Source organism: Salmo salar, chromosome ssa17, assembly GCF_905237065.1.
Source record: "Salmo salar chromosome ssa17, Ssal_v3.1, whole genome shotgun sequence".
Taxonomy (NCBI): Eukaryota; Metazoa; Chordata; class Actinopteri; order Salmoniformes; family Salmonidae; genus Salmo; species Salmo salar.
Window position 1 is genome coordinate 58,693,943 of NC_059458.1, and position 17,978 is coordinate 58,711,920.

The 17,978-nt window shown below is 42.4% G+C and overlaps 1 protein-coding gene across 1 annotated transcript in view; it reads right to left on the minus strand.

Moving 5' to 3' along the window:
- LOC106576188 (calcium/calmodulin-dependent protein kinase type 1D) overlaps positions 1 to 17,978 on the minus strand; it is a 62,477-nt gene that overhangs the window by 25,311 nt on the left and 19,188 nt on the right. The window lies entirely within an intron of this gene.

The window sequence follows — 17,978 nt, forward strand, 5'->3', positions numbered from 1 at the left end:
TCATATGTTTTCTCTCTCTCTCTCTCTCTCTCTCTCTCTCTCTCTCTCTCTCTCTAGTTCATATGTTTTCTCTCTCTCTCTCTCTAGTTCATATGTTCTCTCTCTCTCTCTCTCTAGTTCATATGTTTTCTCTCTCTCTCTCTCTCTCTAGTTCATATGTTCTCTCTCTCTCTCTCTCTAGTTCATATGTTTTCTCTCTCTCTCTCTCTAGTTCATATGTTTTCTCTCTCTCTCTCTCTCTAGTTCATATGCTCTCTCTCTCTCTCTCTAGTTCATATGTTCTCTCTCTCTCTCTCTCTCTCTAGTTCATATGTTTTCTCTCTCTCTCTCTCTCTAGTTCATATGTTTTCTCTCTCTCTCTCTCTCTCTCTCTCTCTAGTTCATATGTTCTCTCTCTCTCTCTCTCTAGTTCATATGTTTTCTCTCTCTCTCTCTCTAGTTCATATGTTCTCTCTCTCTCTCTCTCTCTCTAGTTCATATGTTCTCTCTCTCTCTCTCTCTCTCTCTCTCTCTCTAGTTCATATGTTCTCTCTCTCTCTCTCTCTAGTTCATATGTTCTCTCTCTCTCTCTCTCTCTCTAGTTCATATGTTTTCTCTCTCTCTCTCTTTCTAGTTCATATGTTCTCTCTCTCTCTCTCCCTCTCTCTCTCTAGTTCATATGTTCTCTCTCTCTCTCTCTCTCTAGTTCATATGTTTTCTCTCTCTCTCTCTCTCTCTAGTTCATATGTTTTCTCTCTCTCTCTCTCTCTCTCTCTCTAGTTCATATGCTCTCTCTCTCTCGCTCTCTCTCTCTCTCTAGTTCATATGTTTTCTCGCTCTCTCTCTCTCTCTAGTTCATATGTTTTCTCTCTCTCTCTCTCTAGTTCATATGTTCTCTCTCTCTCTCTCTAGTTCATATGTTTTCTCTCTCTCTCTCTCTCTAGTTCATATGTTTTCTCTCTCTCTCTCTCTAGTTCATATGTTCTCTCTCTCTCTCTCTAGTTCATATGTTCTCTCTCTCTCTCTCTCTCTCTCTCTCTCTCTCTCTCTAGTTCATATGTTCTCTCTCTCTCTAGTTCATATGCTCTCTCTCTCTCGCTCTCTCTCTCTCTCTAGTTCATATGTTTTCTCGCTCTCTCTCTCTCTCTAGTTCATATGTTTTCTCTCTCTCTCTCTCTAGTTCATATGTTCTCTCTCTCTCTCTCTCTAGTTCATATGTTCTCTCTCTCTCTCTAGTTCATATGTTCTCTCTCTCTCTCTCTCTCTCTCTCTCTCTCTCTCTAGTTCATATGTTCTCTCTCTCTAGTTCATATGTTTTCTCTCTCTCTAGTTCATATGTTCGCTCTCTCTCTCTCTCTCTAGTTCATATGTTCTCTCTCTCTCTCTCTCTCTAGTTCATATGTTCTCTCTCTCTCTCTCTCTCTAGTTCATATGTTCTCTCTCTCTCTCTCTCTCTAGTTCATATGCTCTCTCTCTCTCTCTCTCTCTCTAGTTCATATGTGCTCTCTCTCTCTCTCTCTCTCTAGTTCATATGCTCTCTCTCTCTCTCTCTCTCTCTAGTTCATATGCTCTCTCTCTCTCTCTCTAGTTCATGTTTATTCTCTCTCTCTCTAGTTCATGTTTATTCTCTCTCTCTCTAGTTCATGTTTATTCTCTCTCTCTCTAGTTCATGTTTATTCTCTCTCTCTCTAGTTCATGTTTATTCTCTCTCTCTCTAGTTCATGTTTATTCTCTCTCTCTCTCTAGTTCATGTTTATTCTCTCTCTCTCTCTAGTTCATGTTTATTCTCTCTCTCTCTAGTTCATGTTTATTCTCTCTCTCTCTAGTTCATGTTTATTCTCTCTCTCTCTCTAGTTCATGTTTATTCTCTCTCTCTCTAGTTCATGTTTATTCTCTCTCTCTCTCTAGTTCATGTTTATTCTCTCTCTCTCTCTAGTTCATATGTTTATTCTCTCTCTCTCTCTCTCTCTAGTTCATATGTTTACTCTCTCTCTCTCTCGTTCATATGTTTCTCTCTCTCTCGTTCATATGTTTACTCTCTCTCTCTCTCGTTCATATGTTTACTCTCTCTCTCTCTTGTTCATATGTTTACTCTCTCTCTCTCTCTCTCTCTCTCTCATATATATATCTCTTCCCACTTCCTCTCCTTCTCTCCCTGCCCCTCCCTCACCTTGTTTTCCTGCTGCTTTCTTCTTGTTAGCTCGGTAGGAAATCAAATTTCATATCTGGTTTGCTTTCATTCATCAGCTGACTAATGGTCCATGCTGATATGTCAATCAGCAATGAAGGAACGAGGGGAGAGACAGGGTACACATCCTCCCTCTTCCTCTCCACTATTATTCTATTCTTCCGTTCCCCGCCTCTCCTCTTCCCGCTCTCGTCTCTCCTGCCTTTGGGACATGGTGCTGGTTATGAATTAATTCATACTTCCTTCCTCCTTTCTGTCCTTCTATTTCACTCTGCTGATGGCCTTTACATAAGGCACAACAAGCATGACAACATAATTTTGGAAAGTGTACAATTTTAGTAATACATTATTAATATAACCTTGGTAATATTCAACCTATCTTAGTGTGTGTGTGTGTGTGTTTAGTGCTATAGTCCAGATAGCACTAGAGCCATTTAGAAGCCCCCATTTGTTGATGACCGCCGACTCCAAGACATCACCATCTGACACTACACTGAAAAGCTCGAAAAACACTGACGCAGAGATAAAACAGCAATGCAGGCCTGTCGCTATGCTGCGCGCACACACACACACACACACCCTTTCATGTGTGATTCACAATTACAAACTGGATAGTTCTGGTTCCACTTGATGGTTGGCCGATTATTCACAAAATCATGGTCTCAGAGTGTTCGCTCGGTATCGCACCCGTTTCAATTACTATTGCAGAGACATAACAGCCAGGCATTGTTCAGTAAAGCACAAATGATTCTCATACATCTCCCTCCTCAGTCCTTCTCTTTCCTTCCTTTGTCCTAGCCTCCATCGTTATCCTCTCTTCCTCCATTTCTCTCTCTGTTAGAATCCTCCCCCCCTATATTCTTCTCACGTTTATCACCAAAAGATTATTCCCTTCTCCACACCTCACCTCCTCTTCTTCTCTCACTCCCTCTGCCCTTTTGCTGAGTTGCTCACACATCTGTCACACTGGCAGCTGATCTTATCGGGTGTTCAGGTCTCTTCATGTGAAGAAGGTTTATTCTCAATGGAAACTAGTAACAGACCCATTGAAGCTAATCAAAGCACACACAGCCTTATAGAATACTGTAAACACATTAAAACAATCTGTGATTAAGCTGGGTGCTGGTCATGTCACTTTTACTCAGTGCATGAATGAATGAATGAAGCGAGAGCACACACACCTGCTACACACCTTACAGAGGGGTCTGAACTGAGCTCCAAACTGTACTAAGATCTCCTGCTCCCTAATCCACCATAATCCCTCTCCTACCAGCATGACCTGGGAGCACATACATACACAGGCAATCCCTCTTACCCAGGGCGAGGTCACCCAGCCTCCACACATCTCCCTGGGCTGCGAGAGCCAGCTGGTCCCCCACCCATACACATACACACCCATACACACACACACACACACACACACACTCGCTGGTCTGTGTAAGCAGCAGTCCCATTAGGAAGGCTAGGACTGGGTCACCTTCTCTATATACTATGAATGTGGATTTAGTCACTGCCCAGGGAGAAGGAAAGAGACTGTGAAACCAAAAGGCCACAAAAGACAGGGAAGGAAAGAGAAGACAAAACAAAACAGGAGATAGAGACATATACAGTAGAAATGGGAGAGAAGAGAGGGAGGCAAGCATGGGTGAATCCTGTAATTGATCGAGAGAGAGAATCCTGTGTGTGGGTTTGAGACAGAAAAGAGCTGTAGGTGTGAATGAGACCAATAAGAGAAAAGCTGAACGGCGGTGCTGCAGTACAACAAAGACAACCTTTAAAGCATTCACACAGAACAGAGATAGAAGCGAGTTGAATAGAGCCACCACAGGGCACATACAGTATAGTATCAACCCTGCGATTGGCTGGAAATCTCTCTTTTTATAAACAAATTTGGACAGGGAGCAGAGGGATAGTGTAATACAGCATCTCCCCAGCTGTGTTCACACACAAAGGGGCTTTGAGTGTGTGTGTGTGTGTGTGTGTGTTATTGGGGGTTGACTAGGTGTTATGCAGTTCAAGTTCGGCCCTGCTATTGCAGTTGATGGCGACATTGGGCAATTGCATTTCCTCAGGTGTATAAACCTGGGTAATTGTCTCAGCGAGGCTCCAGTGGGTCTGTGATGGCATTGAATGGAAACTACATGGGCAGCCTGCAGCCAGTGTAGAGTGTGAGTGTCACTCTTAGACAGATATCCATTGTGGCAGGTCCTCTTGGTTAACGGGGGCCCAATTGAATAATGCTGGCGCTAAGTGATCTCTCCTACAGAGACAAAGATAGGCTCTCACATGGGAGAAGCACGCACAGATAGACATGCACACGGCTGTGTGATGCATGTGTGAGTGTGTGTAAATATTTTCCCAAGGCAAGAGTTGTCAAAATCAGACACATCCTGGGTTTCTCCTCTAAAGGAGAGAGTCTTTGTCTCAGAGAGAGATAACTATAATAGACTCACAAGGTGACAGTGACAGTGACACAATAACACTGATACAGACATGCAGGATTAGTGGCTTCCCCATTAAATACAGTGGCATTAGGGGGGCCGATTGAGTGGATGCTTTAACCCTCCTGTGACTACAATATCTAGAAGCCTCCATTGTCATTCCATTCCATGCCTGTGCTCAGCTGCAAGCTGTAGTGCTTGGCTTCCTCTGAGCAAGTGTCAGAAGCGTTTTGCATTTTTAGATGATCATTGATTTTGTATCTTTATTTTAGTAACTTTATTTATAGATACAGATATAACAAAAACAGTACAACCCCCAATTCCTCATTCTCCCAAACATCCATCCATCCATCCATCCATCCATCAAAAAGGCATCTATAAAAGTAAGTTAAATAGGAAAGAAAAACTGAAACAAACAGTAAGAAACAAAAACAATGGAGAAAAAAAGTTAAATAAAAATTCTTAACAGCACAAATGGCCACTAGAACAGACATGACTGCTTACCAAAACTACGCAAATTACACTAAGACAGGCTCTCCATGTATTGTATTAATGGGGACCAGGTTAAGTGAAACTTTTGTTGGGACCCATGCACAATGTACCTAACCTTCTCTAGAGGCAGAGATGACATCTCCTTAACCCACTTCATAAAGGAGTGCGGCTTTGCAGACTTCCAGTGAAAGAGGACAAGGTGGCGAGCTAGCAGCTGTCGCATTTGCCTGATGCGTGGTAACATTCTGGTCTAGGGGAAGTACACCAAAAATGTCAGTGACCGGGTTGGGGCTAACAGTTGTATTACCCGTGAGAATGCCTGAAAAATGGGGTCCCAGAGGCCACTCAAAGATTGGCATGACCAAAACATAAATGTCCCACAGTCGCTGGACTCTGGTGGCATCTCAAACACTTGGGGTCAACATTTGGGTATATTTTTGCCAATCTGTCATTTGAGTAATGGAGATGGTGCAAAACCTTAAAATGAATAAGCCCATGCCTTATGCAAAATGATGTGTGGATACGTTCAATACATCATCGGGGAGATCGCCACCTATGTCTTGCTCCCATGCAGATTTTGTAATTTGCAAAGGAAGGCAGATTAATGTTCTGTATTATGTCGTATAATCTGGAGATTGTGCCCTTCAGATAAGGGTTAAGATCTAAGCACCTCTCGACTGGACACTTAGTGGGCTCGAGTGGAAATGAAGGGAAATGTTTTTTTTTGCCAAAGCTGCGAGTTTGCAGGTATCTAAAAAAGTGGGTATTGGGAATATTATGGTCAACCCTCAGAGTATTGAATGAGATGAATGTGTTGTCAACAAATAGGTCACAAAAAAAACACCAGACCGTTCCTATGCCAGAACTGGAATTGTCGTGGACGAATCAGAATTAGTTGGGTAACATAGATAATTAAGATGTTTTATTAGTATAATATGCTTATTTGAGGTACTTGTCATTAGAAAGTGTCCATTGGACTCTGGTGTCTTTTCAGTTGCATGTCTACCTTAGCTGGGGCTTAGACACTTGGGGCCCAGAGAGAGGAGAGGTCAGACTTGTCGTCATGGGAATGTGTCTTTACCTATGCTTAAACCATGTGAAGGGATGGCGTGATTACTGGGGAACCAATGACTTGTCTCCACAATGTCTGTGAGCAAGTCACACCCTCCTTTTCCTTATTGTGGGGAGGTTTATGGCAGTGTCTGGGACCATGGTCTCTTAGATCTCACACTTATCCTGTGATAATATATGGCCTAGAGGCTCACTCCCTCCAGTGAGCCTGTCCAGGAGTGGGGTCAAGAGGGGGTTTGCTTGAGATGGGAGTATCTAGAGTTGACAATTGATATATGCCATTGGATGAAATGGTGTTTTCGTTCTATACCGTACCTGGGAGGGACAGTTCTAAGGGGACCAGATATTGGGCTATACAATTAATCCTGTTGACATAGCAGTTACTGTCTGATGTGTTTTATGGATATCTGTCATACAAAACTTAACCTTTGTGAACTGTTACTAAGTATCTGTGGTTTGTCAATGGTTGAAGGGGCTGTATTGTTGCTATAAAAGATCCCTGAGCCATTCTGTAAGCACCTCATTAAATGATTCATTCAAGAGAATGCATTGGTGGGGTCAAGAACTTTTGCAAAAGTATCTTAAGTATTAAAGATGTAGTTTTAACTCGGACTGGTGTGTTTGTAAATCCTCATTTGGTAATGCGGAAATTAGCCACCACAGAATGCCGTGTCAATCTGTGACGCTGGGAAGAGATGATTAGATGTTAATGGAGAGAAGCCGCTCAATTGTTTAAGGCTAAAGTGACTTCGGAATTGGACCCAAACTTTAAGGGAGTTCTTAAAAATGTGGTCCAAAACATGGGTGCCAAGGTTCATGGGCAGTGGGGAGCACAGGAGAAGTTGGAAGGCTTGACTGTAACTCCATGATGGCCCAAGTTGGGCCATCCTTGTTTTCAAATGTAGAAACCCAATAAACACATTTAGATATATTTGCTGACCAGTTATAGTGTAAAAACTGGGAAGGCCCAGTCCGCCTGCAGGCTTAGGTCTCTCTAGATATACCTTTCTCATTTGTGGATTTGACATATTTCAAATGAAGTTGGAATTGCAGCTGTCCAGTTGTTTGAACATCAACGTTGGCAGAAAAAATGGAATAATTTGGAATAAGTAGAAAAACCTAGGTAGTACAGTCATTTTAACAGAATTAATGTGAACTGTTAATGAAATGGAAAGAGACAACCATCTTATGAAATCCTGCTCAGTGCGCTCCAGGAGTGTTTTGGATTTATGTTTAAACAGAGCCTTAAATGCACTACAGGATAGTAGTAGTGGCACAGTACTGTCCGGAAAGCGGATATCTAGCTGGACAGGGCTATGGTCAGCGATTACAATGCTATGATATTGGCTATTAGTTACAAAAGGAAGAATTCTATTGTCCAGTAGGAAAAAATTAATCCTAGCGTATGAGCGGTGAACTGGAGAAAAAAAGAAGTACTGTTTAGCAGTGGGATTGCACCTCCTCCATGGAGCAGACAAATTATAGGATTCTAGAAATTAGTTTTGCCTGATTTTGAAATTACATTGTTGGGCTTCGGTCTGGATGTGTCTAGACTTGGATCCGATACACAATTGAAATCTCCGGCCAATATCAAATGACGAGAGTTAAGGTCGGGAAATGTTGCGATGAGGTCAGATAAAAATTGAGCGTCATCACAATCAGGACCATATAGGTTAGGCAGAATAACCTGTGTGCTAAACAATTTCCCCATCACTATATCTGCCATTAGTATCTGAAATGACTTTGGAGGAGACAAACGGGGTCCCTTTTCTGATAAGGATGGCTGCCCCTCTGGGCTTAGCACCAAAGTTGGAGTGAAGTATTTGGTCTACCTATCCTCTCTTTAGTTTATCATGGTCGCTGGACCGGAGATGGGTCTCTTGGAGAAAAACAATGTTCGGACTTAAGGATTTAAGATGAGCATACACTCGGCTACACTTGACCACCTGGTTAATTCCTTTCACGTTCCAGCTGATAAAGCATGTGGAGCCTAGAGTATGTGAATTAGGCATAGTCATAGTAATCAGAAATGAATGTTAGTACGATCACATGGCCAGTGTGCTGAAAGGTTAGAGTAATAAAACATAAATGAAAGAAGAAAAACAGCTAAAAACAACAAAATACCCAGAAGAAAACCATGGACCCCTATGCTGGCCTTCCCCCTGTTGGAAGGCTGCATCTACCTCTCCTAGACTAGAGCAAAATGCTACCTTCCATGTTAAACTGAACCTCGGTAGATCTCTATTCAGGGCAAACATAATCAAGTTTACACCTACGGAAGAGATTCTGGCCGTCGTGGGTGATGGGAGCCACTCGCGCTGCCTTATGGAAGACATACTCCTTCTCTTGAAGGTATTGGAATTGAACTACTATGGGTCTGGGCGGCTCCCCATTCTTCGGTGCGGACTGTATGCTTCTGTGCGCACGGTCAATGTTGTGGGCGTCTCGAGTCCCTCTCTCACGCCAAAAATGTGACCGTTCCTCCGGCGCTGTCTGTTCTCCAGATCCTCAACCTTGGAAGTAAGTTTGACGACATCTGATGATAGCCGGGTGACTTGCTCTTCCAGTGTCACCACTTTGTCGGAGTAAATATTTGTGCCATCTTCCAGGCTATTCAGACAGGTCTCATGTCTCGCCAAGTCTTTGTTAACGGAGTCGATCTTTATGTTGGCAAGAATAGCTATTTGTGAGGATAGGTCAGTGGATAATGACTCCACCTTAGCCAGCACAGTCTGTTCAGATGTAAGGATAGCCACCATTACCATGGCTAGGTCGGGGGGGAATCAGAGTCCGTGTCAGGTGAGCGCGAGGCTTCAGCAGAGGCCTTCTCCTTTGCGGCCCGCGACTATTATCTCGACATTTTACAATTAAAAGGCCAAACATTTCTGGAAAAAAAGCCAGATTTGTAAAATCGGGTTCGATACCAAATTAAATATTGCAAAATTAACACGGTGGGGAGGTGTTGGTTAGGTATTAATAGTAAATTGTTCTCCCTGGATTGGAGTGCTGCTCACCAGCGCCCCCTTTGATTTTGTATCTTACTATACGTTCACTGTAATATCCAGAGTTGTCAACTAGCATGGACATGTATTGTACGTGTCTATTTATAGTCTGTATGGAATATTAACTTCTGATTCATATCCACTATACAATCGAGTAATATCATATCACTAACATTTTCCAAAACTGAGATATATGGTTCTTCGGTTGAAGGGTTCAGTTGTTAGTGTACAGCTGACTACACAGACTGGTGGCAATTCCATGGGAACGGAATTACACTTTTACTCAGTTCTCACTTTAAAATGTATGCCAAACAATAACCATTGATTTCAAAAGTTTAACATACAATACACATCTATGTACAAGGACTACTTTTAACAATTTCCATTGAGAATTTTACAAAAAACGAATTTAGTGGAAGAACTGTGCAGAGGCTAACTTTGGTAACGGAATCTATCTCCGGTTTCTATTCAACCAAGTTCTCCAAAATCTAACACACTTGCTCCAAATTAAGATTCAAATATGTCTGCAGAAAGAATTGGTAGTCAGATATGACATTCTACCTTGAATTTGAACAATTCTCTTTTGGTTATTGAACTATGGTAAGTGAAGTAGATTTTACACCCAGTAACGGAATAACACCTAAAGCCCATTGTTGTGGGAAGCTGCTATAGACCAAGTGCTAACAGTCAGTATCTGGATAACATGTGTGAAATGCTTAATAATGTAAGTGATATTAACAGAGAGGTATATTTTCTGGGTGATTTAAATATTGACTGGCTTTCATCAAGCTGCCCACTCAAGAAAAAGCTTCAAACTGTAACCAGTGCCTGCAACCTGGTTATCAGTCAACCTACCAGGGTAGTTACAAACAGGAATAAAATCATAAACATGTATTGATCACATCCTTACTAATGTTGCAGACATTTGCTTTGAAGCAGTATCCAAATCCATCGGATGTAGTGATCACAATAGTAGCCATATCAAGGAAAACAAAAGTTCCAAAGGCTGGGCCTATTATAGAGTAAAAGAGGTCATACAATAAGTTTTGTCATGATTCATATGTTGATGTAAAGAATATTTGCTGGTCTGTGGTGTGTAATGAGGAGCAACCAGACGCTGCACTTGACACATTTATGAAATTGCTTGTTCCAGTTACTAATAAGCATGCAAACAAAGAAAATTACTGTAAAAACTTAAATCCCTGTGGATTGATGAGGAATTGAAACATGTTACGGTTGAGAGAATAACACTAAAAGAAATGGAAAATAAATCTGTCTGCACAACCGATTGGCAAATGTACTGCAAATTGAGAAATCATGTGACTTAACTGAATAAAAATAAGGAACTATACTGTGAAACAAAGATAAAAGATATAAAGAATGATAGTAAAAAGCTTTGGAGCACCTAAAATGAAATTATGGACAAAAGGCAAACTCAGCTGCATCATTCAGATGCCTCATTAAATCACAAAACCCACTGATCTTGCCAATGAAATAAATCATTAAAGTAATTGGAAATATTAGCATTTGTTGCTGGCATGTCATGCCTAACACTACACATTCAAGTATAACTTATACAATTATGAAAGACAAGCATTGTAATTTTGAATTGCATAAATTGAATGTGGAAGAGGTGAAAAAAATGGTCTATCAACAATGACAAGCCACTGGGGTCTGACAATCTGGATGGAAAATTACTGAGAATAACAGCGAACATTTGCCACTCCTATTTCCCATATCTTCAAACCTAAGCCTACTAAAAAGTGTGTGACCTCAGACCTGGAGGGAAGCAAAAGTCATTCCTCTACCCAAGAATAGTAAATCCCCCTTTACTGGCTCAAATAGCCAACCAATCAGCCCATTACCAAACCTTAGTAAAGTTTGGAAAACAATTGTGTTTGACCAGATACAATGCTATTTACTGTAAACAAATTGACAACAGACTTTCAGCACGCTTATAGGGAAGGACATTCAACAAGCAGGGCACTTACACAAATGAGTGATTGGCTGACATTATGATAAACAGATTGTGGGGGCTGTTTTGTAGGACTTCAGTGCGGCTTTTGACATTATCGATCATAGTTTGCTGCTGGAAAAACGTATGTGTTATGGCTTTACACCCCCTGCTATATTGTGGATAAAGAGTTGCCTGTCTAAAGAACACAGAGGGTGTTCTTTAATGGAAGCCTTGCCAACATAATCCAGGTAGAATCAGGAAATCCCCAGGGTAGCTGTTTAGGCCCCTTGCTTTTTTTCAATCTTCACTAATGACATGCCACTGGCTTTAAGTAATGATGACTCAACACTATTCACTACAGCGAGTAAAATCACTGCAACAATGAATAAAGAGCTGCAGTTAGTTCCAGAATGGGTGGCAAAGAATAAGTCATAAATATTACAAAAACTAGAAGCATTGTATTTGGGACAAATCATTCACTAAACCTCAACTAAATCTTGTAATGAATAATGTGGAAATTGATAAAGTTAAGGTGACTAAATGCTTGGAGTAACCCTGGATTGTAAACTGTTATGGTCAAAACATGTTGATACAACAGTAGCTAAGATGGGGAGAAGTCTGTCCATAATAAAGCACTGATCTGCCTTAACAACACTATCAACAAGGCAGGTCCCCCATGCCTTAGTTGTCGCACCTGGACTACTGTTCAGTCGTGTGGTCAGGTGCTACAAAAAAGGACTTAGGAAAATTGAAATTGGCTCAGAACAGGGCAGCACGGCTGGCCCTTAAAAGTACATGGAGAGCTAACAATAATATTCATGTAAATCTCTCATGGCTCAAAATGGAGGAGAGATTGACTTCATCACTACCTGTTTTTGTAAGAAGTGGTGACATGCTGAATGCATCAAGGACTCTCCTTATACTACTAGCACACAGCTCAGACATCCATGCATACTCCACACCAGAGGTCTCTTCACAATCCACAAGTCAAGAACAGACTTTAGGAAGTGCACAGTACTGCATAGAGCAATGACTACATGGAACTCAGCAGCTAATGGGGATCAGCAGCTAATAGCTGCTGCCAATGGGGATCCCTAATAAATACAAAAATACATTATGGGTCCCAGATCTGTACTACACAGAAATGCATAATTATGGATATGAATGTCATTCTCTTCATGTTTCACAAGTTTGGACATCACAACACAGTAGAGTACAGTACATTACAGTAAAGTAGAGTACAGTACACTATATTCTACAGTACTATACTTTTCTTTACTGCACTGTACTGACTGTACAGTACTGTATTCAGTGCTGTATTGTACTGTGTTCTAATCACTGTACTGTACTATCCAAACTTATGAAACATACAGTACGTCTATAAGGTTTAGATTTGTTCCAGTCCGGTCAGTTTGTGGACGCTAAAATCAAGGCCAGGGTGGACTGAACAAATTGACTACTTTTCGTCGTACAGTGTCGGTGCTCAGTGGGTGAGGCTGCTGGTTACAGTAAATGGAAAGCGAGGGGGGGGGGGGGGGGTGGTCATAGGTAGGTGTCAGTAAGATCTGGGAGAGGTGACATTAACGAGAGAGAGAGAGAGAGAGAGAGAGAGAGAGAGAGAGAGATTGTCCAGACTCAGACTCATCCTTGGTTTGACCACAAGACGATTGGAATTTAGAAAATATTTTAAAGATATGTGGGTTTTTGGTAACGGAATTACAAGACAAGGCAAAATGTCTTAAATTTACAGAAGATAAACAATTTCTCCAAAATGAAATACAAGTGTTGATATTAGTTGGCAGGGCTCTTTACCTCAACATTACTGTGTATTTATGATGCCTTTAAGACTTTCTGGTAGATGTTTACTAAGACCCCTTCATTTTCCATCTGTTTGACCACAAATCAAAGACAGTATTTTGCAAAATTTTTAAGATGGAAAATGGTTGAAAAATGTGTGTATGCCTTCATTTCCCAAAAATATAGACTCTTAGCTTTCATATGACAAGCTCCTATAAAAACTATAAATGTTGGTGCTCATGGGTCCTTTATGATGGCAATGGCCCTGACAAAACAACCGTCTACAATTAAATCTTGATTGCAAGGGAGACATGCTGATGACAACTGCTGCTGAAATACATTCACATTAGACAACTTCAAAACGCCAGAATGATATTTGTTGGGTTCTAACCTTTCCCATGAGGTACTGGGAGTATGAACGTGAAGAGCCTTTATGGAAGCGCTACAGCACTTCAGAAGTGCAAATTTGATTTTGTCTGATGTTTGCCTGCCATTACTCGAGCCCTGTACGCACCACAACATACCTGATGTGTAGACTTCAGATCCATCTAGAGAACCACCCACCCCGCGGTGTGACAAAGGACCAACCACTGCTGCAGATGTAAGGTGTCTGAATAGAGGGGCTCGGTGCAATAAATGACATTTAGACTGAACGCCTTCCCTTTTGTGTAACTGGGTAAAGCCTGAGAGCTGAGGCGCACACACACACACACACACACACACACACACACACACACACAGAGAAAGAAGGGGATAATTTCATCTCTCCGGCCGTTGGTTTGGGCGGGTGAAAGACGTCTGTTCAATTCCATTTTAATCAAACAGGGCACAGCAGAACAGAAATGTCTCTTTAGACTGTGACTGGACTCAATGCTCCATGTTAGAGAGAGAGACAGACAGAGAACCACACAAACCAGAGCAAGGACAATTATACACCGCCGAACTACCGTCATCACTGCCAAGCTCCACACTAACACCACACACACACACACACAAATTCAAAGAGAGCTGGGATGGAGAGAGTGAGAGAGGAAGGCGAGAGAGAGGGATGCAGTGAGAGAAAAACAGAAATGAAGCGGCCAAGAACGAGCATGTGTGTGTGTGTGCGTGCATGTGCTAGTAATACGACAGTGAGAGAGAAGGAGAGATAGAAAAAGAGGAGTATGAGATTGAATGCAGATGAGATGGAGCTCTTGGCTGGTCTGATATAGAACAGCTCCTGTATGGTCTCATATAGCTAACTGGCTAATTGTATCACACACTGCTCAGATAGAGATGTATCATTATACAGGCATTGCTCAGATAGGAGGTGGGAGTTAGAACAGGTGCTGGAGGGGGGGGGTATGGATAGGAACAGTGCGTGATTAAATGACTTAAAAAAGAAGGAGAAGCTAAATCTACAAAGCTGCTCTCATTAGAGCTGATTAAATGTGCCATGTTTTAGGACTTACGGGATGGAGTCTATCAGCCACTGAGACTCTCTAGAGTTTTTCTTTCTCCCTTTCGCTCTCCTTCTCTCTCCCTCTTTCCTCTAGAGTCATAGACTTTGCTATGAGGTTAATGTAGCATCTTCATTTTAAATGGAGCTTAACAGCTTTTTAGCATTCATGACAAAACATCTCAGAATTAGCGAACTGATCAACTAAAGTGTGAATAAAAAAAAGGTCTTGCATCAAAATGCAGAATGTGTTCTATTTAGAGAAAACAAATGCACCACAAACGCATGCACAAACCATTCACACACATACACTCACCCACCCACACGTTTGGTTTTCAAAAATACCCAGAAACAGCAGGGAGCCAGCATCATCATTCCAATCCCCAAAACTGAGATTAAACACAGCCCAGATTACCAGGGCCTCTCATATAAAATTAATCTCCAATCTCCCTGGCCTGCATTGTCCTCCCAGCAGTAACTGTTCTGTTCCCAATGTCCCCATGCACAAATCTCTGCTCTGACCTCAGCACACTCAAAACATCCCTCCATCAAATACATTCACTGTGGAAGATAGCCCATCAGCCCTCCCATCAGCCCTCCCATCAAGGTGCCCGCGATCAGCCCTCCCATCAAGGTGCCCGCGATCAGCCCTCCCATCAAGGTGCCCGCGATCAGCCCTCCCATCAAGGTGCCCGCGATCAGCCCTCCCATCAAGGTGCCCGCGATCAGCCCTCCCATCAAGGTGCCCGCGATCAGCCCTCCCATCAAGGTGCCCGCGATCAGCCCTCCCATCAAGGTGCCCGCGATCAGCCCTCCCATCAAGGTGCCCGCGATCAGCCCTCCCATCAAGGTGCCCGCGATCAGCCCTCCCATCAAGGTGCCCGCGATCAGCCCTCCCATCAAGGTGCCCGCGATCCGCTCTCCCATCAAGGTGCCCGCGATCAGCCCTCCCATCAAGGTGCCCGCGATCAGCTCTATAACAGAATTCCCTATACTCATATCTCAATTACAGCTCCACCATAAAATATAACTATACCGCACAATACTGTATGATACAATAATATCTACAAAAGTTGCATTGAAAATGGTGCGCAATCATGAAGACTGGCTTTGGCACGTGATGTTAACAGTTCGTAAGATATAGGTTGGGGGGGATGAACGGATGAGCCTATTCAATTCTGAACGGTCAAGTCCTGTGAGCCTATACACTGAGTGTACAAAACATTAGGAACACCTTCCTAATATTGAGTTGCACCCCCTTTTGCCCTCAGAACAGCCTCAATTTACTGGGGCGTGGACTCTACAAAAGGTGTCGAAAGTGTTCCACAAGGATGCTGGCCCATGTTGACTCCAATGCTTCCCACAGTTGTGTGAAGTTGGCTGGATGTCCTTTGGGTGGTGGACCATTCTTGACACACACGGGTAAATGTTGAGCATGAAAAACCCAGCAGCGTTGCAGTTCTTGACACAAACCGGTGCACCTGGCACCTACTATCATATCCCGTTCAAAGGCACTTCAATCTTTTTTCTTGCCCATTCAACCTCTGAATGGCACACATACACAATCCATGTCTCTATAGAGTACCACAGTATGTGTCATAATACCCATAAAATCTAGAGGTCAAACAGGGAAATGGTGCCAATCGTTTTTCCACCATTCATTTTCCCCATAGGGGTTTTTAGAATAAGGGCTGTGTTTAGTGTAGGCTTACCCTGGCGTGACGTTTTGATAACCGTGTACATTTCTCTAGGACAAGGTCATGCCAGGATAAGCCGACACAAAACACAGCCCTTATTTTAAGTGTTTATAAAATCCCCTATGGGAGAGATTTATGGTGGAAAAACAATTGGAACCATTTCCCTGTTTGACTGCTAGGTTTTATGGGTATTATGACAGCTCCACTGTGGGGCTCCATTGTCTCAAGGCTTAAAAACCCTTCTTTAACCTGTCTCCTCCCCTTCATCTAAACTGACTGAAGTGGATTTAACAGGTGACATCAATAAGTGATCATAGCATTCACCTGGTCAGTCAGTCTATGTCATGGAAAGAGCCTGTTTTGTACACTTAGTGTATATCTGTCTGTCTTAAAGCACTGGAGAGCAGTGAATGCCAGTGATTCAGCCCCAGAGGCCTAGTGTTGTGTGATGCGTGTTTAACCAGGCGACCAACCCTCTCGTCTACAATGCTTTGTGCCGGGCTTATATTTTTAAAATAGCTCTGTTACCACAGCAGCAATTATCTGCCAATTATGGTTTGTATTCGTGTTCTACGAGCGGATCTACACGCAGACGACTTTGTGTGATTGTCAAAGCTTTGTATTTGTAAGTGTGAGTGAGTGAGAGAGAGAAGAATGGGTTTGCATTTGTTATGCCTACATATACGTGCCTGTATGTGTGTATACAGTGTCTCTCAGGTTCAAACAAACAGACAGAGACAAGAGAACCTCAAAGAGAAAGCAGCAATCACGAGCCAAAACTGGTCCCTGAGAATTGCGTACTACAAAACATTAGTATTTAGTTGCACCCACTTTTGCCCTCAGAACAGCCTCAATTCGTCAGGGCATGGCCCACGTGTCGAAATTTGTAAATAGTTAAAGTACAAAATGAAAAAGAAAAACATAAATATGGGTTGTATTCACAATGGTGTTTGTTCTTCACTGGTTGCCCTTTTCTTGTGGCAACAGGTCACACATCTTGCTGCTGTGATTGCACACTGTGGTATTTCACCCAATAGATATGGGAGTTTATCAAAATTGGGTTTGTTTTCAAATTCTTTGTGGGTCTGTGTAATCTGAGGGAAATATGTGTCTCTAATATGGTCATCCATTTGGCAGGAGGTCAGGAAGTACAGTACAGTGCCGTTTTCACCTCATTTTGTGGGCAGTGTGCATATAGCCCGTCTTCTCTTGAGAGCCAGGTCTGCCTACGGCGGCCTATCTCAATAGCACGTCTATGCTCACGGAGTCTGTACATAGTCAAAGCTTTCCTTAATTTTGGGTCAGTCAATCTGCCACTGTGTACTCTCTGTTTAGGGCCAAATAGCATTCCAGTTTGCTCAGTTTTTTTGGTTAATTCTTTCCAATGGGTCAAGTAATTATCTTTTTGTTTTATCATGATTTGGTTGGGTCTAATTGTGTTGCTGACCTCTCCCTCTCTGGTGTGTCCACTGAGCTGTTGGGCCCACCCTGCAACCACATTGATTAACGCTGGGCAGGCCTCTTGCTAGCTGTCACTCAAATGCGAGGGGCTAAAGCTCATTGGCTATAACTTAAATTGCTAGGGGGCTGGCCCATGTTGGGGAAAATGGCGAAGCACAGCTTCAAGAAAAGTCGCTTTCAAACCAGGGATTACTGTCTTAATTGAAGTAAGACAGTAATTCGGCTCATACATTATGCATATATGAACTACACATTGACACAACCAGCCCAAAGTGGGGGGTTTAAAAAAATAAAATAAAAGACTTTAAGTCACCAGAGTACCGGAGCACATCTTTAAGTGTAGTTCTTCCAGCAGACAGCAGTGAGATAATAGAAGAAGATGGAGATGGTCACTCTGTAAAAGGTAATTACACAACAGAACAGAGTTGAATGCTGACATGGCGATAACACCCAAG